The sequence below is a fragment of the Lissotriton helveticus genome, chromosome 3_1 (genome assembly GCF_964261635.1).
Source record: "Lissotriton helveticus chromosome 3_1, aLisHel1.1, whole genome shotgun sequence".
Taxonomy (NCBI): domain Eukaryota; kingdom Metazoa; phylum Chordata; class Amphibia; order Caudata; family Salamandridae; genus Lissotriton; species Lissotriton helveticus.
Genome location: NC_136061.1, coordinates 2,068,338,416 through 2,068,363,509, shown reverse-complemented (window position 1 = coordinate 2,068,363,509; position 25,094 = coordinate 2,068,338,416). Strand labels below are relative to the sequence as shown.

General features: G+C 45.0%; 1 long non-coding RNA gene across 1 annotated transcript in view; it reads right to left on the bottom strand.

Moving 5' to 3' along the window:
* Positions 1-25,094, bottom strand: part of LOC144824098 (uncharacterized) — a 128,907-nt gene that overhangs the window by 30,488 nt on the left and 73,325 nt on the right. Inside the window, exons 2-3 of the long non-coding RNA XR_013608897.1 lie at positions 4,338-4,473; positions 2,442-2,733 (exon numbers count right to left, since the gene is read on the bottom strand). This is a non-coding gene — a long non-coding RNA (uncharacterized LOC144824098). The remainder of the gene's footprint in view (positions 1-2,441; positions 2,734-4,337; positions 4,474-25,094) is intronic.

The following is a 25,094-nucleotide window of genomic DNA, read 5'->3' as shown; positions in this document are numbered from 1 at the left end:
CCTATCCTCATAAATCCATTAATATCCTGATCCATTGCTAGGTGGGCATTTACATTTTGAACATTTCCTTTAACTTGTGAGATACAAGTAGAAATACATGGGAAACAGAGCATTGGGTCACCTCAACCAACATCTTACCACCTTTCTGGATGACTCGAAATTATTGGATGTCTCACAGCATGGCTTTCGGAGAGCCCACAGTACAGAATCAGCTCTGACTGTGGTGATAAACAACATCCGTTCGAAGGTTGACAGGGGCCAGATCACCCTGTTGGTGTTACTCGACCTGACGGCGGCCTTCGACATCCTGTCCCCCTCCATCCTGGTTGCCAGGCTTGGAGAGATGGGGGTGGGGGACCCTGCCCTCACACTCCTAGCTTCCTTCCTCCATCATAGGGAGCAGAGAGTTAAACTGGGTGATTTCCTGTCACCCTCCACCCCGGTGCATTGTGGGGTCCCTCAGGGATCTTCTTTAAGTCCCACCCTCTTCAATATCTATGTGGCCCCACTTGCCATGGTGGTGAGATCCTATGGGTTCGAGGTGTTATCTTACGCTGATGACACCCAAATCATGCCCTCCCTTACCCAGTCGGTGAAGGAGTCTGCCCTCAATTTTAAAACCTGTATGGAGGCAGTTTCCCACTGGATGGTGCAAAACTTCTTGAAACTAAATGGAGAAAAGACCGAAGTTTTGATCTTTGGGGGTGGCCATGACATCTGGTCTAAAGATTGGTGTCCGGACTCCCTTGGGGACTGTCCCCTTCCCTCTTTTTCGGCCAGGAATCTAGGGGTTCTGATTGACACCTCCCTATCATTTGATCTTCAGGTCAGCAGGACCGTGTCAAAATGCTGCGGGATCATTAGGATCCTGAAAAAGATAGGATCATACCTCTCCCTCGATGCGAGAAAGCGGGCTACGGTAGCTTTAGTATCATCGAGGTTGGACTACTGTAATGCACTGTATGCGGGCATGAACAAGAGTTCGATCCACCGCCTACAGATGGTTCAGAATGCGGCGGCCAGGCTGGTGCTTAACCTTCCCAGGCTCTCCTCAGTGTCCACGGCCAGGAAAGACTTTCACTGGCTGCCCATTCAGGCCAGGATCTCTTTTAAACTTCTTTGCTTAGACCATGGGGCCATCTAGGCGCCGGGTCAGAGGGCACTAGGTCCCTTCTTGTTGCCTATGCCCCCATTAGAGCGCTTAGGTCCTCCTCTAAAAACCTTCTCCCAGATTCATCAAGGCCAGGTGGGGAGGGAGGGCTTTTTCCTCTTTGGTTCCTAAGTTGTGGAACTCCCTTCCGCCCGATCTGGTGGGACAACCATCTTTGCTCTTATTTCGCAAGGAGATAAAAACATGGCTCTTCCAAGAGGCCTACTTCTAAGCCCTGGAAACCCTTGGAGACTTGTTGGTTTCGATTTTGCTTTGTCTGGCGCCTTGATGCCCGGGCTAAGTTTGCGCCCTATAAATTTCACTTCATTCATTCATTCATTAAATACAAAGGCAGTGGGTAAAAAAGGACTACAACAGTTATAGGTAGGGTTGATAATAGCTTCCATGCCCAAAACGGAAAACCGTGTTCAAAATCAACTAGTCCAAGTCCATGTCCCTGAGTTCCAGTGGATTTCAGTGGCTATTTTATACAGTTTGGAAATAGCCAACAGCACATGCCTGATGCTATGTCTAAATAAACACATTTTATTGATAGACCTTCCGGTGTTCTACTTTATGAGGACTAGGGTACCAATAATATGTTCAGGAGGAGTGCAGAGTAGTATTCATCAAAGTGTGCACAAAATAATTTTCTTGCAGAAGCAATAATATTTTAAATCCAAATATTAAAGCAACTACACATATTGTCACGAAAACAATCTTTGTGTTGGAGGACCAAGCGGGGCCATGGGAATTAGGACGAGGAGCCGCAAAGGGCTGCTCCTCCTCAAAAATGGGACAAAAAAAGGGGTACATTGCTAAAAAGTACTTGAAGAACAGAAGCCGCTGTACAACCAGCCAGAGGGGAGTCTTCTCCCTGTGCCCGTCTGAGCCTCACTGGCAGGATTTTATTGTTCACTTCTCCCACAGTGGAGCTGCACAACTTGCAACTCAGGAAAACAATCACAGTCCATTTTGAAGAAGAAAACCATGATCCTGTTCAGTGTCTCAGGCAGTGCACCAGTATTCTTCACTTTAATCTAACAGGCACCAAAGGCACAGCACCTGAACCCTGAACTGAAGTCCTTCCCTAACTCCTGTGTTGCTCCGCATGCGCACTGCTCTTTTGTCGGGGCCACAGATTGTACCCAGTATGCCCAGGCACCTCTTGATCAACAAACAGAGGTGCAGACTTGCAATCACTTAGGGACCAGAATTCTGAGGCCTGATGCTGAAGTATCTGAAGCAACCCTTGTTTCAAAGGAAGTCACCTCAAGCAAAGCCTCCTTACCATCCTTGTCGGTCTGTGACTCTCAGCTGGGCATGAAAAACTGGATCCATGCAAATAATTCACCGTCCGGATTTGTGACCCCGTCTTTCGACCAAGACAGTGGCAGGGGTACACACTTCACGTTGTTTTAATGGGCCCAGTGCTTCCGGCCTTCGTCCTTCAATGCGGTCCTAGTTGCCAGCAACGCCTGTGCTGGTTCCCTTTACCTCGATTCCAAACTGGATTGGCGCTGACTCTCCAGGCTGGGTCTGATGTTCGGCCCCTCTGGCAATGGTTGTAGGGCAGCAGATATCTATTGGTGGTCAGAACAAAAGATCTTTAGACAAGGCATACAAATAATCTATCAACAGAGAGGATACCCTATTTCAGAAAACGTATTTAGTCTTAAGGCCCCCGATACATTAGCAAGGCACCCAAGAACCACTTCATCTATCTGAGAGTAAAAAATAACCTGGACCTATTAGAATTAAAGGAACTTTTTAGTGAACTGACAAGAGTAAAACGTTACATGATTTGATTTGTTTCTCCCAATCCCAAGCAGCATAGGAAGTCTACTTATGAACCTTCCACTACTTAAACAGGACTGCAGACACTTCTAAAATGATTTGTCCTACGTAAAACACCTACATTTTAAGCTTAGGACCATGCTCTCATGTTATAGCTGCGGCGGGAAAATCTAAAAACTTCTAATTTAACAGGGATCCTTATTACATAAATAACTAACAAAACCTTAACATAGTGGGTACATTAATTTCTCCAGCAGAACCTGTTGTGGCAAACACACTCCTCTAAAGCAATATTTCACAAAACGCGTCTTTCCTAACATTGTGAACCCCTGTGCATTCTACTTTTCATGATCTGGACTATGTAACATCATTTTTAAAGAAACAAAAACCTATTCACCAGCTCTAATCAGGGCTGTCAGCTCAATTACACAGACTGACTAATAAAGAGACTAGTAATGCCCTTGCAAAACTGTATATAGCATGAGAATAACATAACCAATATTGGTGTTATCACTTGAGAATTTTAGAACAAAAACTACCCACATATAGTTGCCCTTTAACGGTCAAATAAGGGAACATCAATCTAGACTACTCATCCTTTCATAATTTTATCTGACAGGATGGGCAGTAACATGGCGTATTTATTTATTCATTTTATTAATATTTCAAAACAATTTTAAAACAGTATTACTGAATAGCCAATTAGACATGCACAGGTGAGGTACTTTTGTCTCTATTTATTTAAGAACATTTTCACAGCATCATGTGGAATGAATGACTAAAGCGAACCCAACCAATTGTCTCATAGCCGCTCCTAGACAGCTTAGACAGGCTCAAGAGAGTGAGAAAAAGAGAGAGAGAGAGAAAGAGAGAGAGAGAGAGAGCATAAATAAAGAAAAATGACAATGTGTTACTTAATTCTAGTTACCCTTAATTTACCCAGGAGCTAGTCTCCTCCCCCTTTCGACAGTAGGTGACCGAAACAGGTGACCGTCTGTCAACAATATTTACCCCCTTTTATTGGCAGCTGGGCACAAACAGACTTGTAGGAGGTAAATAGCACATTGAGCTAACTAGAAAACATTAATAACCAACTACCAATTCCTTTAGCTTATTGAGCTGTGTAACATAATAGCACATTAATGTAAACTTTATTTCATAGCCTTTTGATCTGGAGTACAACAATTTTAAGTGAAAACCAGTATTACTGTATGCATGGCAGAGCTATTTTCTGCACACGGCCTACCAACGCTGCTACCCCTTGATAATGTAATTCAAAAGGATAAACCCCACCTTCATATCTCCTACACTTGTCTTATTTCCCAAGAAAACAGTGATATTCCCATGTGCTCTCAACAGAATATATAATATTTCCTTTAGCAAATGTTACCTAAAACAGATCTGTGGTGTCCAATCTTGTTCCAGGAAGGCTTAGTCAAGGCCATAAGTTCATTGAAACAACTAAGTAAATTCTTCCATTTCTTCAATGTAGTTAAATTTCATTCATTCATTCATTCATTGAGTCTCTATTGCGAATAAATTCATAAAAGACATACCATTAAAAAGAGCTTAACATAGAAAGTTATAAACATCATAATAAATTGATTACATAACATTAAGCCAAACCAATACATTTCATGATCATCAGTGTAAGCATATTGTGCATTAAAGGGTTTGAGAACGGAGGGATAAAAAGTAATAGGTCAACACTGAAAAATACATAAAAATATTAAAAAGATAAAAAAAACGCTAAAATATCTCTTGGGAAAACTCCCACCAGAGCTGGTATAGTAATCATAAAATCCTCTGTAAGATCAGCCAGGTTAGTTACATTTTTAAACAATATAACACAGTGCGTGGTATTTTTCACCTCCAACAAATTACATGAAGACAGATATCATTGCCTGGCTGTGGGTTGCTCGTATAACCCACAGCCAGCCTAAAAACTTAGCAACGGCAATCACAATAGGTTCATTGGTAGATGTTTTTAAAACCCTTAGTGCCTCATCCCTTAACCTAGTCCCAAGATTTAAACAGATAGGTTTTAACCATCTTTGCCTAGGAGATTTATAAGCTGGGCAAGCAAATAAAATATGTGTCAACGATTTGTTTTGTGCTGGACAAAATGGACATTTGCTGTGGTTTGATACATTTCATTTACAAGAAAATACATTGATGAGAAGTGAGCCCACCCTAAATTGATGGTAGAGCGTCCAATCTTTAGTGGAGGTGATATGATCCCAGTACTTTTCATACTCTACTTCTAGCTTGTGTTCTAAAAAATCACTGGATAGTGAGGGTGTCACTAAGGCAGAAAAACGCATCACTTTAACGATATTCCAATATGCTGCCTTATATTCAATCTTCAGAGGAAAGGGGTTTCCCACAGGATTTACCCATAGCCTACTCATCCCCATCTCACACAGAGGGAATTTTACTCGTTTCAGCCATGGAATTTTATGTAATCTGTCGGCCTCCCTGACTTCCAACAGAGCTTGTCCGTACTGGGATAACTCTGGGGTAACCCAGAGCCTTCTCCAGTTCGCCACAGGTATGTATTGCGCCGTGTCTGCGATAGAATGGCAGCCAAGATCTGCGAATAAGGGCAATAAGGGAGTTGACTGAGGAAGACCAGTTACTGCCCTTAAACATTTTTTTTGTGCAATTACTAAGGTGGCTAAATTGTTGAAGCCCCACAGTTTGGCGTGTACAATATCGAAGCACTAATTTTGGAAACATACATTTTTAAAACTGGAGCAACAGGTTTGTTGTAAGAAAGACGCTGCTCCTTTAACAGGGCACCTAATGGTTGAGCATGTCTAAGTGTTAATAGATTAATCTGAGGCTTCCAACTAAGTTTACTGCCAATAGTTACCCCCAGATGTGTACATTTCTTTGTCTGTGTCCAGAATACATTCCTTCATTTCAACTCTGCCATTAATAACCTTATGTTTGTGTAAGACCATGAATTTTGTTTTCTCAACATTCACCTGAAGATCATGGTCATGGCAGAACTCCTCAAATCTCCCCAGTGCAGATTGTAAACCTTTCTGTGTCTTAGATAGTATCAGGGTGTCATCTGCAAACATAAGCAGGGGGATCTTCAATCCTGCTAAGGTGGGAGCGTCAGTGGGGAAGTTCTGGAAATACTGAACTACCCTGTTAATTTACAGGGAGAAGAGGGTAGGTGCTAGAACACACCCCTGGCGAACCCCCTTAGCTATCGGGAACCAATGTGTGACGTTCCCCTGCGCATCCCAAAGTACCTGTGCATAATTAGCTTTGTGTAGGGTAATCAAAAAAGCCAATATTTCATTTGGCATACCTAGTTCCTGAAAGGATCTCCACATTTTTTTGCGGGGAACAAGATCAAAAGCCGACTTAAGGTCAACAAAGCTGCATAGTTAGTGCCCTGCCTAAAAATACCACGCGCCAATATACTAAAATAAATCTAAAAACTTGGTCAATAGTGCTGGTACAGGAACAAAAACCCGCCTGCAGAGGTGACAAAATATCATGTTCATCCATTCTGAAACTTTCTGTATACAGTCGATAAGGCTTAACGGCCTATAGTTACCTGGGTTTGAACGGTCTCCTTTCTTAAATATCGGGAGGATTTCTGCTCCAGACCAAGTTTCGGGCTTGGATGCCCCACTAGCAATTGCGTTCACCAAGAGCTGTATATATGTTACCTAATTGGTAGTGTCATGAAGAAACAGGTCCACCGGAGTACAGTCCAACCCAGGTGCCCTGCCTCTTGGAACTGTTTTTAAAACTGTTTCCACCTCTTTCTTAGTAAAAAACAGAGTTGTTTCAGGAACAAGCAAATCACATTTTTCCTGTGCGGAGTTTAAAATTGCAAATTGGTCCTTCTAGTGCGATACCCACTGCTCAGGGGCTACTTGGTTCACCGGCATACAGCTCGATTCACCCCGGCCCCATTTCACAAGATGCCAGAACGTGGTCATACTCCTCTCCGTACTGGCCTTGAGCAACTTTATACCCTGCCCTGGCCATTCTTATGTCTCCCCGGTTCTTTTACCTTATTGCACTAGCTAAAGTTCTATATGCTTTTCTGCAGGAATGACCATACCAAACATCTGCCTTATGGCTGGAATACCTCTGGGGTTTTTTAACCAGGGTAGTAAAAAAGCCTATAAGCTTATTAAACAAATCACTGTGAACCTGTGGTACCATTACATACATCTCCCCTTGAGTTGCACAATTTAAAAGAAGAGCTGATGCACTGGCCACTAACTCACTCATCTGCTGTGAGTGCTCATCTTTTTTAATAACTTTATTCCACTTGACTCTCCTAGTGTCATTGGTTAAAGCTACTTCAACATAGGCACTACCAGGCGCCTGACTGGCAGCAATGGGATTGCTTTCAATCTGCATGGAAAGAACTAGGGGGTTATGGTCACTCTCTGTCCGCTCCAAAACTACCATATCTACTAGGGAGGGCCAAAATTCCTTATTAGGGAAAATAAAATCAATGCGCCTGCTTCGCAATCCATTTTGAAGGTTTGCGAGCCCTGCCTGTCAGAAGCAGACCTCCCGTTAACTGCCCTAACCACCTCTTCTAAACAGTACATATTCAGCTGTAAAGCTGCCCCTGTACATTTTTTGATCGAAGGAAGATCCAATTGCGGTATATTCCACTTGCTGTCCTCCTCACAACTAAGATTAACATCTTTGCCATCAAGGCGCTCAAAAGAACAGTTGAAGTCGCCAGCAATTATCATATTGCTTACACCTCTGTGGTCATTTAAAAACATGTCTAAGAGGGCCACGGTCGGAGAGGCTTTACCACCTGACATACCCTTCTAGGTAGGTCGCCCCCCCTCCGCACAGCACCGCCTGTGCCCGTTTTGTCCTTCGCTGCCCCGTGTCTCTCTGCCCGTTTTTTCCTTCTGCTCCCCTCGCGGCCCTGTGTCTCTCTGCCCGTTTTGCCTTCTGTTGCTTAGCTGTCCCTACATTTCTGTGATGTTTCTGCCCTTTCTTGGGACCTTTCTGCCTCAGTGCCATTCGTTTCCCACTGTTTTTTGTGACCTTTCTGCCCTTCCTTGTGAGCTTTCTGCCTCTGTGCCACTCGTCCCCCCCCTGTTTTTTGTGACCTTTCTGCCCTTTCTTGGGACCTTTCTGCCTCCTGTGCCACTCGTTTCCCCCCGTTTTTTGTGACCTTTCTGCCCTTTCTTGTGACCTTTCTGCCTCTGTGCCACTCGTTTCCCCCTGTTTTTTGTGACCTTTTCTGCCCTTTCTTGTGACCTTTGTGCCTCTGTGCCACTCGTTTCCCCTGTGTATTGTGACCTTTCTGTGCTTTTTTGTGACCTTTGACCCTGATTGCAGGCAGGACGCCCCCACGCCGCTGCTCGTCACTTGACTGCCTGGTTCCTGCCTCCCTGCTGCCTCCTTGTTTCCTGGGTTTTTCCCTCCCCTCTGCCCCGTGCACCAGTTCCCCCTGCCCACCGCCGCTCCCGATCCAGCCCTTTCCCGCCGCTGCTTCCCTGCAGCCCCGCACCCCCTGCACACCCATTCGCCTCCCCGCCTCCCAGCTTCTCCTCCCTCCCAAGCCACCTCATATGCAGGCCGAGAAGCAGGCGCGCCAAAGGCGCGCCTAAGGCAAGCCTATCCACGCGTGGACCGCACCCAGCGCCAGAACCCCTGGACCCCGCAAACGCCACGACACCAGACTCCACTATGACGCCAGCACCCTCCACGCACTCAATGCCAGCCAAAACCACACCTGCTTCCAGGCCGCCCCGAAATGGACCCACGGACCCTTCTCCTGCCACACATGCAGCTTCACCTGGGACAGACCCACCAAACCTCCAAGAACTGGACCCAACCACCTCCGCTGCATACTCCTCAACTCCCGCTCCGCATGCAAACACGTTGTTGAGCTCTGGGATCTGCTCGACACCTCCGCCCCAGATGTGGCCTTTCTGACCGAGACCTGGTGGAACAACTCCTTGGCGCCCAACATCGCCATAGCCATCCCAGACGGCTACAAGATCAGCCGCAGGGATCGCGCCAACGGAATCGGAGGAGGAATAGCCATCGTCCACAAGTCCACCCTCAAGGTCGCCACCCACGCAGACGACACCCTCAACACCGCCGAACACCTGCACTTCCGGATCCACACCGACACCAACACCACCCTCAGAGGAACACTCCTCTACAGACCCCTCGGACCCTGTGCTCAGTTCAGCGACTTCATCGCTGACTTTGCCAGCACCCATGCACTCGCCTTCACGGACTACATCCTCTTCGGGTACCTGAACTTCTACCTCGAGAACATCAACGACGCCAACTCCGCCACCCTGACCGCCAACCTCGCCAACCTCGGCCTCAGACAACTCGTCACCGCATCCACCCATGCCGCCGGCCACACGCTGGATCCCATCTTCTCCACAGGCTCCCACGTCACCTTCGACCACACCACCGAACTCCACTGGACCGACCACCGCTGCATCCATTTCACCTTCAAGAAACCAATAGAAAGTGCTAACCAGACGAACCAGGAGGGGCAAAAGAGCAAACAAAAGTAGATTCAATCGCGAAAAACACCTGGAGACAAAAACCTTAGTAATTAATCTCTCAAAACAACACATATCACAATTTGAAATCAATGTTTTACAAAAAGGTACCACCTTTGTTTCTACCTTCCATTCTAATCTTTTGGACACACAAGTATGTATCTACAAGTTCATGAGATCTTTACGATTGTATCATTTTTATCAACGTCATACCCATTTCTGAAGAACCACCAAAGGATACCCTGATGGGATTAAGAAATAAAAGTACATTTATTCCACCAGTGAGCCATAATGTACTTGATGCCTTTGAAAAGGTGATTTCCAAAGATATCGAAGAGATGTACAAACAACCCAAATCCAAAATCACCAACCTTTCAACCAAAGAACAGCAAATTCTAACCAATTTAGCCAACAATTTTCAAATCGTTATTCGACAGGCTGATAAGGGCGGCGCCCTAGTCATAATGGACACTGAATTTTACAACAACCGTGTTAATGAACATGTGAATGACACAAACACATATTACAAAATGGAACAAGATCCCGCTAAACAATACACTAAAATCCTTATTACTATTATTGATCAAGCTATCAGTCGAGGAACCATTGGTCAAAAGGAAAAACAATACTTAATCAAATCAAACCCTGCGGTATCATATATATACATGATTCCTAAAGTGCACAAACACCCGACTCATCCTCCATGTAGACCAATTGTATCCACGGTTAACTCCATTCACGAACCGATCGGACGATATCTTGACAGACATTTGCAACCCTTGGTACAAACCATGATAACCTACATTAAAGATACAACACATTTTCTCACTATACTGGAAGACCATAAGGAATTACTCTCCACTGAAACGATCTTATGCATGATTGATGTGCAATCGTTATATACCTTAATTCCGCACAACCTTGGAATGGAAGCCATAGCATCATTTTTGATGATGTCAGAAATGGAAGAAGATTTGAAGGAATTTATAATGGAACTACTCAATTTACCCTGTATCATAGCTATTTCAAATGGCAAGACCACCACTATATTCAAAGTTCGGGCACGTCGATGGGCAACTGTGCGGCTCCCGCATACGCGAATCTCTTTATGTACAGGTTTGAAACAGATTACATCTTGAACAATAATGAATGGTCCAAGAACCTTGTTTTGTACAAAAGATACATTGACGATATATTTATTCTATGGAGGGGAACAAAAAATGAATTACTTGAACGCATATTTGAATTAAATGAAGTGAATGACAGAATCAAATTCACCCACAATATCCAGACTAAACAGATACCTTTTCTGGATGTATTGGTACACAATAATGAAGGCAAACTGGAAACCACCGTGTTCACCAAAAGCACAGACAGAAACAATCTATTACATTTTCATAGCTTTCACCAATACTCGTTGAAAAAACACTTACCCTATTCTCAATTGTTGAGAATAAAGAGGATTTCATCCACAGAGGAAGCATTCAAAGACAGTGTCCAAATGACCATAAATAAATTTGAGGAGCGAGGGTACCCAACTGGAATCCTTGAGGAAGCAGTATTGAAAACTTCCAAAATGAACAGATCAGTTTTGCTACAGCCTCAAACAAAACCACCAGGCGAAGAAAGAATGGTATTTATCTCAAAATAGTCCACAGAGAGTTCAAAGATCAAACGCATCATACTAAAACATTGGCCTTTATTGACACTGGAAGAAGATTTCAATGGTATATATCGGAACCCTCCCAGATTTGCATTTCAAAGATCCAAAAACATCAAAGAATTGTTAAACAAAAAACAAAATGAGAAATCAGAATCTTATAAGGGTACATTACCGTGTCACAACTGTGGCAATTGTAATTCTATTATAAAAGGAAAAGATTTCCAACACCCTAGTCGGGGTTCCACAATTACACTAAGGGTATCAGCAACATGTGACAGTCGTAATGTAGTTTACTTGATCAAGTGCCCATGTGGCTTGGCTTATGTGGGGAAAGCGGAAAGAAAAATAAAGACAAGAATTATTGAACACAAAAGTAACATACAAACAAAAAACTCCAAATCTCCACTGGCATATCACTTCAATAGCCATAATCATACCCCGAGTCAATTACGATTCCTTATCCTGGAACAAGTACCAATCTTACCAGGAAGAGACAATACACAACACCTTCTTCGCAGAGAAACATTTTGGATAACCCATTTGAATACCATTTACCCCATGGGTTTAAACGATCGGATAGATCTGAACTGTTTTTTATATTGGACAAAAAAAAGTGTGCACTTCGTTTACAATTATACCCATGATTGACCAATTTGATGCATACATGCTACAGTGTATTGACGTCACTGTTATGCTTGATTGTTCACTTTGACATGACTATAAGGTGTTGTTTTTAAATACACACTTATTTCCCAACGTTTATTCTTATTATCACCCTGCTCATGTTTTTTTCACCCTGTGTTTTCCACATCTAGAAAAACGACCTGTTGTATTAGCTTGCACAGTATTTTTTCAGTTTTTATGATCGTGCAACAAGGCATCCTCCTTCCATTGCGCGCCACACGTCACGTAAAAGTAGGTTCGTTAATCACTTCCGAGTGAATCTCGGAAACAACACCCAGCTGACCAAAACCGCGAGTTCCTTTCAAACGGTGAGACTATTGCCACATTATTGACAAAACCATTGTCACATTTCGGTTTTAACACTTGTACCCTGATGTTTATTGCCGGTTCTTCTTATTGTAGAATCCGGATACTACATTGTGAACCGTGAACTAACCACGTGACCACATTATGGTACGCGATAAGATACCGCTAATATTATTTTTAGCACTTCCGTGCATCTGTTCAGCATTATACCATCCATGTTATGTTACTTCCTGTTTCGTTCATAGGTTATTGAAGGAAACAAACAAATGTTATCTTATCTTACGCCCCGTTGACATTCAAAACTGCTTCCGTATGGAAGGTATGACGTATTTTTAGTTGCTCTCGCATGTTCAGGTACACAGTTTACTCACCCACAACCTTTGATTTAGACACTTCTTTATTCTTTTTGTTCTTATCGTGAGACAGGAGCGCACAATATATCTCGCATTATTCACTCACTCACTTTCCCACAAACCACCAGGTTCCTGTTACTGTGCATGACTCTTTCTTTGGAATTCAGTTAGTTAAATTTGTCACAGTTCTTTACAAACAAGTGTGTATTACTGGGTTATAAGGGATCATAAACTGTTGTACTTATCAGAGATGGTATACAAAAATATCTGAAGGTTTTAAAGTTGTGTTCATTCTTCCTTAACAGTATGAAAATTCCCCTGATGAAGGGCATACTGCCCGAAATGCATTGGGCCTAGTAAATAAGAAAAACAAGAATGATGACAAAGCATAAACAGATGTGAAAACAACATCAAAAAGTGTTCGAACAAATTTTGAAGGATATTTCAATAAAACTTTATTTAAAATACAACAAGAATCACGTTCCGACTCCTCACCCACGCACACAAGGCCCTCCACGACCGGGGCCCCAGGTACCTCAACAACCGCCTGAACTTCTACACTCCCACCCGTCAGCTACGATCTACCAGCCACGCCCTCCCCGCCGTCCCACGCATCCGAAGAGCCACCATGGGAGGAAGATCCTTCTCCTACCTGGCAGCCAAGACTTGGATCTCCCTCCCCATTCACCTCCGCCTGACCCAAGATCACCTCTCCTTCAGGAAGCAACTCAAGACCTGGCTGTTCGAGCAGTAGCAGACCCCCCTCCCCCAAGCGCCTTGAGACCCTCCGGGTGAGTAGCGCGCTATAAAAATTCCTTGATTGATTGATTGATTGATTGATTGATTGATTGAAGTTTTCAAAGAAATTGTTTTCCGAGTGCATTTGAGGACGTTATTCCTGGTCGGAATAACGCAACAGTGTTCTACCTTCAAGAAACCAACCACGCACCACCGCACCCAACAGCTGCCTTGCCACTGCTGGAGCAAAGTCTCCGAAGACCAGCTGATTACCTCCCTCGCCAAGAACCCACCCACCAACCCCACCAACCCAGACGCCACAGCCCGAAACCTCAGACAGTGGATCGACGACTGCACCAACACCCTCGCCCCGCTCAAGAAACCCTCCAACAGCCACGTCAACAAGAGAGCCACCTGGTTCACAGATGTGCGCCAGACCTCTAAACGCGCATGCCGGAAACTGGAGAAGACATGGCTCCACGAACGCACACCGGACAACCACAAAGCCCACAAGGACGCCACCCGCAGACACCACCACCTCATCAGATTAGCCAAGAGATCCTCCTTCAAAGTCCTTCCACCGCAAGATCGCTGACATCCACAACAGCTTCAATACCATGACCGCCCCGACTGCGTCAGACTCCACCTCCCCTGTGAACACCACCAGCGCCAACCGCCTGACCTACGGGTCCAACATCAACGACGACGAGACACGCAAGGTCATGAACTCCATCCACTCAGGATCTCCGTCTGACCCGTGCCCACACCACATATTCAACAAAGCAGACGCAGCCATTGCACCCCAACTAAGGAAGGTCATCAACATCTCCTTCGAAACAGCAACATTCCCGGAAAGCAGGAAGCACGCCGAAATCAACACCCTCCTCAAGATGCCCAAAGCGGACCCCAAGGACCTCAAGAACTTTCGGCTCATCTCCCTGCTCCTGTTCCTGGCAAAGGTCATCGAGAAAATCAACATGCAACTGGCCCGCCACCTGGAAGACAACAACATTTTGGACCCGTCCCAGTCCGGATTCAGATTAAACCACAGCATTGAGACAGCCCTCATTGCCACCACAGACGACATCAGGCGCCAACTAGACAACGGTGAAACATCAGCCCTCATCCTCCTGGACCTGTCAGCCGCCTTCGACATGGTCTGCCATTGTACTCTAAAGACACGCCTCCTAGAAGCTGGAATCCAAGAGAAGGCTCTTGACTGGACCGCGTCCTTCCTCTCCAACAGAACCCAGAGTGTCTGCCTCCCACCCTTCCGATCCGAAGCCAACGGCATCATCTGCGGCGTCCCCCAGGGCTCATCCCTCAGCACAACAGTGTTTAATGTCTACATGGCTCCCCTCGCACAAGTGGCCCGCCATCACAACCTCAACATCATCTCCTACGCTGACGACACCCAGCTCATCCTCTCCCTCACCAAGGACCCACACACTGCCAAAACCAACCTCCACGAGGGAATGAAGGCCAGCGCCGACTGGATGAGGAGCAGCCGTCTGAAGCTGAACTCGGACAAGACGGAAGTCCTCATCCTCGGACCCACCCCCTCAGCCTGGGAAAACTCCTGGTGGCCGACCACACTGGGAACAGCACCAACATGCACGAAATCTAGGATTCATCCTCGACTCGTCCCTCTCCATGTCTAAGCAGGTCAATGCCGTCTCCTCCTGCTACAACACCCTCCGCATGCTCCGGATCTACAAGTGGATCCCGACCGAAACAAGAAGAACGGTGACACAGGCCCTCGTCAGCAGAAGACTGGACTACGGCAACGCACTCTACGCAGGAATCCCAGCCAAACACCTACGACGACTACAACGCATCCAAAATGTTTCCGTCCGACTGATCGTCAACGCCCCCTGCCGCAGCCACATCACCCCCACCTGAGAGACCTTCACTGGCTCCCCGTCGACAAGAGGATCACCTTCAAGCTCCTCACCCACGCACACAAAGCACTCCACAACGCCGGACCAGCCTACCAGAACATCAGACTCAGCTTCCACAACCCCACCTGCCAGCTCCGCTCCGCCAGCCTCGCCCTCGCCGCTGTCCCCCGCATCCAATGAACGACCTCCGGTGGCAGATTCTTCTCCTACCTCGCCGCCAAGACCTGGAACACCCTCCCTACCCACATACGGCAGACCCAAGACCTACTCGCCTTCAGAAGACTCCTCAAGACCTGGCTCTTCAAGCAGTAGCAGCACCCCCCTCTCCCCTCAGCGCCTTGGGACCCTCATGGGTAAGTAGCGTGCTTTACAAGTACTCTGATTGATTGATTGATTGATAGACGTTAATAAGCAACAAATCAGGGACTTCTGCCATCTTTATTCTATCTAGCGCCGCGACGCCTACGGGTATTCGTTAGCGCTTTATAAATGTCAGTAAATAAATAAATAAATAAATATTCCAATTACAAGTATGTCCCTACTGTCAATATACAATTCTTTCACCCTGTACCGGTCAGACTGCCTCACCCAAATTGTAAGGCCCCCCCATAGGTCTTCTCCTCTGCCCTCTTGTGCCTTTTTTGAAAAGTTAAAAAAAACCCTGTCGATAGACGTGGTCCAAGGCCTACATTTCCTGGAAGGCCACCATGTTGTGGCTTTCAATATAGGTGGACCAGTCCCCAGAAGATATTTTTGAACATAGGCCTGCTATATTCCAGGAAACTAGTTTTAAGTCGGGCATAGCATTTGGCTTGTTTGTTTTACACACAATATGCCCAATGCAACCTGGGTCCCCCTCAGCTAATGGATACTTGGTTGTGAGAGTTCATAGTATCTCCCCTCACCTCCCACATTATCACTTATGATTCTGTCACTCATGTTGTTAGTTATTGTTGCTAAAGTTTGTGCTTCGTTTATTTGGGTGCCTATTACTCTGTCAGGCAGACGCCCTACATTGGATCGGTATGTATCTGGGATAATGGTACTTAAATTGTATCCTAGTCAATCTATTTCCTACAAAATGGAGAAAGCTTCAAACCAATCACAGGTAGGAACCGCATAATTATAAGGGTCTTGCTCAAAATTCGGATCCATCAATGCTCCTATACCTCTTACATGCTCGTCACGGGGCTGGTAAAAGAACCCCAGGGGGAGTACATTGATGTCTTCCTTAGTTAAATTTCTCGTCCCTACCCTATCCAGACTTGTTTGGACCAGGCGTGGGGACCTAAAGCTTATAACCAGGCAATCTCCCATAAGCACCTTTGGAGCACTACCAACCCAGGGCATTCTACGAATCATCTTGAATTCAGTGAAAAGTGCGTTCCCAACCCTCGATCTAGCATTCAACAAATGCAAAGCCTTATTCTTTAGCGAGGACCAATCTTCGTGGGCACAAGAAGGAAGCAGTGGTACGTTAGCTAGTACAATTGTATAGGGAGTTGCTTCGGGTGGTAGATGCAGAGACATACTAGCTTTCGCCACCCCCCATTTGACTGTCGAGATACCCGGAGACCTAGCAGACCTGCTTTGTGGGTTGAAGGAACTTTTGAAGGAGGAACTACTATAGGGTTAGCCTCCGATGGCCTTGTCTCAGTGGGGGGGGGGGGGGTGTTAGTGTCGCTAGACTCGCTGTAATCTGGTACCAGAGACCCTATTCTGTCTAGCATCGGTCAAACTTGCTTGCCCTGACCCACTCAGAGATTGAGAGGTACTAAGTATGTGCCGCTCTAGTATAGCCAATCTTTTGTCTATTCCTGACAATTTTTCCAATAACGGGTCCAGAAGGGCAGTAAGCTTCTCCTCAACTCTACTCAGGAGGTCAAGCTCATAATTGCTGTTCACACTATTAATATTTCCACTGTCCCCATTATCACAGCCCAGTACTTCCTTTGCGCCTCCCTCACAACCATGTGTTACAGACTTCCGTTTCACCATTTTTGATTCCTGATGCATAGTTTTAGGCAGGCCACGTGCTTTCCTCTTTTCTAAGTTGGGTTCCCCACCAGACGCCAGTGTGGTTCTATGCTGGCGTGTTACTACCTTATTAGTAGATTCACAAGAGGTGGATGGAATACAGTCTAAACTGACTAATGGGGAGGACCCATTTTGCTGATGAGCCGGGGAAGGTGTGACTCTGTGGGGCTATCAAGTACAACTTTCGGGGATAGCAGTGGGAACAGATTGTACTGAACCGCTGGGGAGTCTCTGGGGATCTAATGAGAGTCTCCTTTCACTCATCTGGATCTCATGCATACAGACTCAGCCCGTGTCAGAAACGCATCTTACGTTCCCACTACTCCAGGCCCTCCTCCACCCTTACGCTTTCCTTTGCTCATTGGCCCAAAGATGTAACAACTCAACACAAATAATGCAAACAAGCCCGAAGGATAGCTGCGGCAAGACAATTAAATGGCTTACGCTTAGTCCCTTTTATGCGCCTCCTGGCGCGCTGCTCGCGGCATGCGCGGCATGGAGCGCCGCTAGGGATGATGGGAGGCGTAGTCCTCCTGTGCTCTGGTGAACTGTGCTGGCCGTTTCCCTCACGGCGCGGACAAAATGGGCAAAAGTGTTGGTGTAGGTATTAGTATTGGGCTCCCGTGCTGCAGGAGCCCTGGACCCCTTTTATGCGCCTCCTGGCGTGCTTGTGGCGGCATGCGCGGCGTGGAGCTCCACTAGGGTTGATGGGATGCGTAGTCCTCCTGTCCTCCGGTGAACTGTGCTGCCCGTTTCCCTCACAGCGCGGACAAAACAGGCAAAAGTGCTGATGCAGGTATTAGTATTGGGCTAATTTACTAATGACGATATCCTAAATATTATTAACAAGAATTGAGAATCAATTTGACTCTAATTTTCCTGGGCACATTATAGCCTCAGACATCATTAGAGCAAAATTGACATTACCTGTAGTGTTTTACCATACGATGTTAGAATCAGGAAATGTAATTAATACAAAGAAATCAGTTTATTAAACTACTCTTCAACATTACAAGCTTTCATAGTGTAATGTAGAAACCATACACTATCACAGAGGCTCCCTGCGTGGACATTTTACGTTCAGTAGTGCTGATCAGTTCTAAATACAGAACTTAGCCTCTGACCCTTAAACCTGTTGTCCCCTGTCTAAGCAAGGCTATTCCATGAGGTCATAACAATTCAAAGTAACTCTAGAGAAGCACAGCTGAAAAGCAGTCCTATTCCGTGCCTGTGTGCTGATAATTTTAAAGGTAGAATGCACTATTGCTGTCTAATTTTAGTTTTTATTCCTGTGAAATGTGCATTCTAGCACCTATAGAACTTGCTCAAAATTCCAGTTTTCTGAATGCCATAGTGCACCCAGAATTCTTGTGCACAAAGGCTTGCAATGTAATTCACATGTTTGTACAGCTACTCTTTGCATAACTTGTAAGTGCATTTCAGACTGCAGCCAGTAGGTCATACTCTGAATCATATTTTGAGTTTGTCCCTAAGATTCAGTAATATTGTCATTGCTAGAGAAACTAATATTGACCTTTTTAATTTTGTGCAACAACATATTTTAACTAGTTGGAGTGTTATTTACACAGCTGTGTTTCACAACCAGCAGGCGTCAACTTCTATGCTTTTTCAGGACAAAAACCCTTTGCTGTATTCTAATGTCCTCAAAAAGTTTGTAAACCATTGATTACTTCCGTCTGTTCTGACAGACAGCTTACTTCGGTCCGACAGCTTTGAACACCTATTTAAAAGCTCTTTTTTCTAGCACTGGTGCAGTCTATTTAAAACACAGGCATTGCAAGCCAGTCTATGGTTTTGCAATGTGATAAAAGAGGCACTTTTATTTTAGAAGCAACTAATTACTCAGATAATGTGAATGCCTTTTAATATTTAATATAATGTATCTAAGGATAATGCTGTAACATTTTGTATTGAGTCCTAGTTGTGTAAAGCACACACATTTGTTTTGGGTTTTTTCTCTCTGTGAGGCCTATTTTTTCCTGTTGAGTGTAAATTCCAATGTTTCTTTACCATTGTGGCAATATTCACACATCTACACTTTGTTACCGTTTTACTTTTAATGGTAGTGTGCAGCTATTTAGCATATGTTATATAAATCCTTCCTTGAATTTTAAAGTGTAATTCTTCCAATGACATCTTCAGAACACAATAACGACAACAAACCAAATTGTGCTCATTCCAGACATTTTCAAGAAGAGGGCCACACACTCAGAACACACAACACTGCTTGTTAAGACAAGCCATTCTTACATAAAAAACACAGTCACTACTCACTCAAACAAGTACTTCACAAGCATCACCACCGGTGTTAGTCCACAAACCACATAGACACTCAAATAGAACAATTAACCCACAAATCAACACTTAGGACAAAAGCAAGAGACAGCCCACAGACTGTACTCAAACAAAACCATTTGTAAATGCCAATTGTAAATCATATTTACAAAAGAAAGAACTCTTAGAAAAATAGTACAGAGACTACACCAAGACAATTAGACAGCCGAAAGACTGTGCCATGTTCAAAAAGACAGGCTCTAGCCCCAGACCTTCTTCAAAATACACCGAATTACCAATGGAGCTGACGAAACACTCAAAAGCGCTCTGTATCATCATGTATGAATTTTACCAAGTGCATAGATCAGGATCCTTTTTAGTGTATTTGTTTCAGAGTGTACTATACATTATGGAAGAAATACCATATTTAATGTACATAAACCTATTTAGGTATCTTCTCTAGGGGAGACAGCTGGGTACTTTCTAAATCCATATTGGTACTACCAAATTGCAACACATTCTACGAAGTGTGCTAGGAGCAGGCATGCCAAAAATATTACAATGCGATATAATATTATAATCAAAAACATATTTTTCCTAAAAATTATTCAAAAGTAGAGAAAAATCTGTAATATTAAAGAGAATAAATGTATTAAACTCAGATGAGGGAGACTACGTCAATACGGTACCCTCAGGCCACTGTATGAGGTAGTCCAAGGAGTACAGAAACCATGGTGCTTATATACTCTGATAGTTGCAGTGTAAGCATGGAAGTTCAAAAAGAGGCGGTACAAGTATACACATGAATAGCTATTACACATATAGGGACAACTGGAAACTACTTAGTCAACAGAGTGGGAGGAGTAACAAAAACCCTTACATCAGTGGGAATAGCCTGACAGTTAAGTCTGTAACTGTCACAATCAAAGGCTGGTTGACTGACCTTGAAAAGCCGGGTACAGCAGGAGCGATGATGAAGCTAGTTCACCCCTTCCCTATGAGCGGCTCTACCTGCGAGTTGTAAATAAACACTCCCCAGATATGACCTCCAAAGGGGAAGGGGTAAAAAGGGAGAAATAAAATATAACACTGTGGCAGGCAGAAACCATCTACAGCATGGGTTGATAGGATTGTGGACCATACACCTATGTCCGCATCCTGTCCCCTAAACAAGAGACATAATGAACATGCATGAGTTTTCCCCCCTACCCTACATGCACCATATACTATATAATGTTAAGATGACCAACTCACTTTAACAACTGCCACGCCCATCCAGAGTAAAAAGGCACAAAAGGTAAAAATAAAGTAAGAAAAGAAAAGGTTTTCCTTGATTCAAAAGTTCAGGAATGCTTATATCTCAGCCAGATAAACGATGCAAAAAACATAGAATGTTATTGTAGATCTCTTCTTATCTGCCAGGATCTTTGTGCATCCTTCGTTATGCAGTGTTCCAAAGTAGATTCAATTTCCTGGTAGCAGGGTTAATCCATCACACCCTGATGCCTGTTAAATAACTGGGTGGTAACAATATGAGAGAGAGGGAAAAAGTAGGGACAACCTCGGTCCCTAAGGCAATGTTAGTTAAACAACAAGAGAGTGTCAAAAATAACACCTTGAGTGGAAATAACCAATACATTAATTGGCACATTTCCCGACACATATTTTAACCTTGTCAGGCTGACCACTGAATAAAAAGTGTTTTCTTTCTGGTACAGCTTTTTGACAATTTTAACTTCACGTATTTTTCACATCACTGTCACAAAAAACCAGCTCTGCAGTATTCTGGCATTGTAGCACACCAGGGAGGCATTCGGCTTCTCCTGGTGGGCCCGATGATGAAGCATGTCACCACCCAGGGTGGTGAGTGAGGGCTTCTAATAAATCCCTGTAAAACTTCCAATGCGATTCTTATAGGAAGATTTTCATCTCTGAACTGGTGGCTGTTAAATAACTGCCAATACTGAAGTAGAGCCTTACAACTGCTCCTTGCAGAAAATCAGGTCAGTTAATCCTTATTGTATTGTTCGCGGTAAAAAAGACCCGCGCTAATGATACACCATCCGGGGATCTGCTAGTTGCCTCCCTAGCAAGTATCGAAGGGCCCTGATGTGAGCGAGAAAGTACATGGATTCAAGACCCGGTCTCACCGGAACTCGGAGCGCATCAGCGCAACTCGTGCTACTTGCCTTCAGACGCGGCAGACGGGGGTCAAAGTTCACTGAGCCGCTCCAGCGCGATCGTGAACTAAACAACAAAATTCTTCGGGAAACAATAGCGGTTCCTTCAGCTGGCCTACGGGGAATTCAGAAGGCCTTTGGACTCGTCGGTAAAGGGAAAGAGAAGCCGCTTCTCCTCAGGACTTGGTTCATAGCCCTGAACACAGGTGACAAGCACCGGACTGACTGCAGGGAGGAGCATAAATAGGAAGCAGCAGTAGAGGGAGGAAAGAGGAAAGAGAAGACAGACCACTATCCAGGCATTCTGGGATATGTAGTTTATGAGTTACATTCAGCATTCTTACACCCATATCAGGCTGGGAATGTGACAGAACCCCCTCTCAACGACCGACGTCTTGGCGGTCCTCCTTGCTTAGAAGGGAGCATAGTGTGGAAACGTCGCAGGAGCCCAGGACAATGTAAGTTGGAGCTCGGCTCCCAGGAACGTTCCTCAGGCCCATACCCTTTCCAGTCTATCAAGTAGTGTAAACGTTCCCTCCCTCGTTTTAATTTAAGATAGACTGGCCCTCATACTCCTCATCCCCCTCCACCTCAACAGGTTGAGGTCTGACAGATACCCTGGTTCCAGGCAAACATGGTTTCAACAGAGACACGTGGAACACCGGGTGTATGTGCCAAGTGGAAGGGAGTTTTAACTTCATGGCCACAGGGTAGATTATAGCAACTATGGGACAGGAACCAACACACTTAGGCTGCAACCGAGTGTTACCCTTGAATTTCAGATGTTTGGTGTTCAACCTCACCTTATCGCCTTATTTTGTAGGCCGGTTCAGGGGTCCTTTTCATGTCTGCTTGTAGTTTGTCACGGTCTCTGGCTGCCTCTAAGTGTACCTTAGCGTTCAGTCAAACAGATTTAAGGTGTGCATGATGTTCCTGAATTGTGGGATGGTTGGAAAGCCCTGGTTGCTCAAATGGTAGCATGTTGGGATGATACCCATGGAGACAAAAGAAGGGCGAATAACCCAAAGATGAATGGGTAGCGTTGTTGTATGCGAACTCAGCTGTCCACAAAAGCGTTCTCCATCCTCACCTTGTTGTAGGGTAAAGCACCTTAAATACTGCTCTAAGGTTTAATTGAGCCTCTCTATTTTGCCGTCTGTCTGGGGATGGTAACTTGTCGACAGACGGGCATCTATTTTCATGATTTCACACATAGCCCTCCAAAACCGTGAGGTAAATTGTGTTCCCCCATCTGTTATGAGTACGGAGGGGATACCGTGTAAGCTTACCACTTGTTGCAGGAAAACTGTGGCCAATTCCCCAGATGTGGGCAACTTGTTCAAGGCTACGAAATGTCCCATTTTGGTCAAATGATCTATCGCTACAAGTATAGTGTTGTTACCGAAACTGAGAGGCATCTCAACTATAAAGTCCATAGACACGGTGTGCCACGGAGAAGGAGGTATCAGTATAGGTCTTAGCAGACCACTGCTTCGTTGATGCTGTGCTTTAGCCTGGGTGCAAATGGGACATTTGGAGACGTATTCTTCTGTATCTTTCTTCAACGCGTCCCACCTGAAGTACCTAGATATAGCCTGTAATGTTTTCTGCACACCTGGATGGCCACTCAAGGAGGAATCATGGGTCTACTGTAATGCTTGCCTTTGTAAGGATGCATTCGGTACGTAAAGCTGTTTGCCCTGAAAAAGTAACCGTTTTTTTATTGATCGCTGCAATGGGTACTTAGCGATCCAGGCTTGATCATCTAAAGAGTTTGTTTTGTCCTCCACCTGTTTCAGGAAGTCTGTCGGGTTCGTTGTGGCCATAATGTTTGAAGGGAAAGAAGCCTTTTGGAGGATGGCAGGAGGTTCTTCTGCAGCGAAAGTGTTGTTCTCAGGTATGGGCATGGGTCTTGAAAGAGCGTCCGCTTTGCCGTTTTGTGGACCTGGACTGTATTTGATCACAAAATCAAAGTCAGAGAAGAACAGTAGCTGTCTAGGAGTTAAGGCTCTCGCACTCTTTAAAAAGAGTAAATTCCTGTGATCCGTGTATATTTCTACTGTGTGTCTGGCCCCCATTAGATGATGCCTCCACCCCTCACAGGCCCTCTTTATTGCCAGCAATTCTTTGTGCGTGATGCTATAGTTGGTTTCACAAGCAGACAATTTCCTAGAAAAGAAGGCAACGGGATGAAGCTGTCCTGTGTTAGGATTTCTTTGCGAAAGAATGCCTCCGATGGAGTGATAGGAAGCATCCGTTTCCATTACAAAAGGCTGATTGGCCTCTGAATGCCTTAAAATGGGAACTGTTGTGAAGCATTCTTTCAATGTTTGGAACACTCGTTCTGCAAGGTCCGTCCACTGGAAAACAGCCCCTTTTTAAGGAGGTGAGTCAAAGGTTGTATAATCTTGGAGAACTCTTTGATGAACCGTCTGTAAAAATTCGCAAAGCCTAAGAAACTTTGCAAGGTTTTTATGGAGGAAGGGGACACCCACTGGATGATGGCTTGTATTTTCTTCTGGTCCATGCGTAAGCCACTAGGCCCAAGAACATACCCCAGGAATTCTACTTCAGAAGCGTGAAAAAGGCATTTTTCCAGTTTGGCATACATATCGTGCTCCTTCAATCGCTCTAATACTGCTGCCACATGTCGGACATGTTCTTCTGGTGTTGCGGAATAAACCAGGATATCGTCAATGTAAACGATACATGAAACGTCCAACAAGCCTCTGAGCAGTTCATCCATAAAAAACTGGAATGCAGCGGGGGCGTTACAGAGGCCAAAGGGCATCACTTGATATTCGTAGAGCCCGAACTTTGTGCGAAAGGCAGTCTTCCACTCATCCCCGCCGCACTCGAACCAGATGATAGGCTCCTCTCAAATCCAATTTAGTGAAGATCTTGGCATCCTTTAACTGGTCCAGCAGCACCGGAATCAGAGGAAGTGGGTATCTGTTCTTTTTTGTCACCCTGTTGATTGCTCTGTAGTCAATTCAGGCCCGCAAACCCCCTTCACGTTTTGGGATAAAAAACAGAGGTGATGACGCAGGGAAAGATGATGGCCGAATGAATCCAGACTCTAAGTGTTTCTTTAGATATTGCTGCAAGCAGGTAGTCTCTGCCTCAGTGAGGGCATATATCCGACTACAAGGAATGCTCGCACCAGGCTCCAACTCTATAACACAATCGTAATCCCTGTGCGGGGGAAGTTTATTGGCTTCTTGCTCGCTGAATACATCTTGGTATTGTATGTAAGCCTCTGGAATCGTGGAGACAGCGCAAATGCTCAATTCCCTTCCTCTACTGGCAAGCATAACTGCCGGATTGTCCTCCTGAACTTGTTTGTGTACTTGGTCCTGAGTACAGGGGTCAAGACAATAGGCAGAGCTAAGGGTAACTGTGTGAGCCGCCCATTGGACTATTGAATCATGTTGTGTCAGCCAAGGAATAC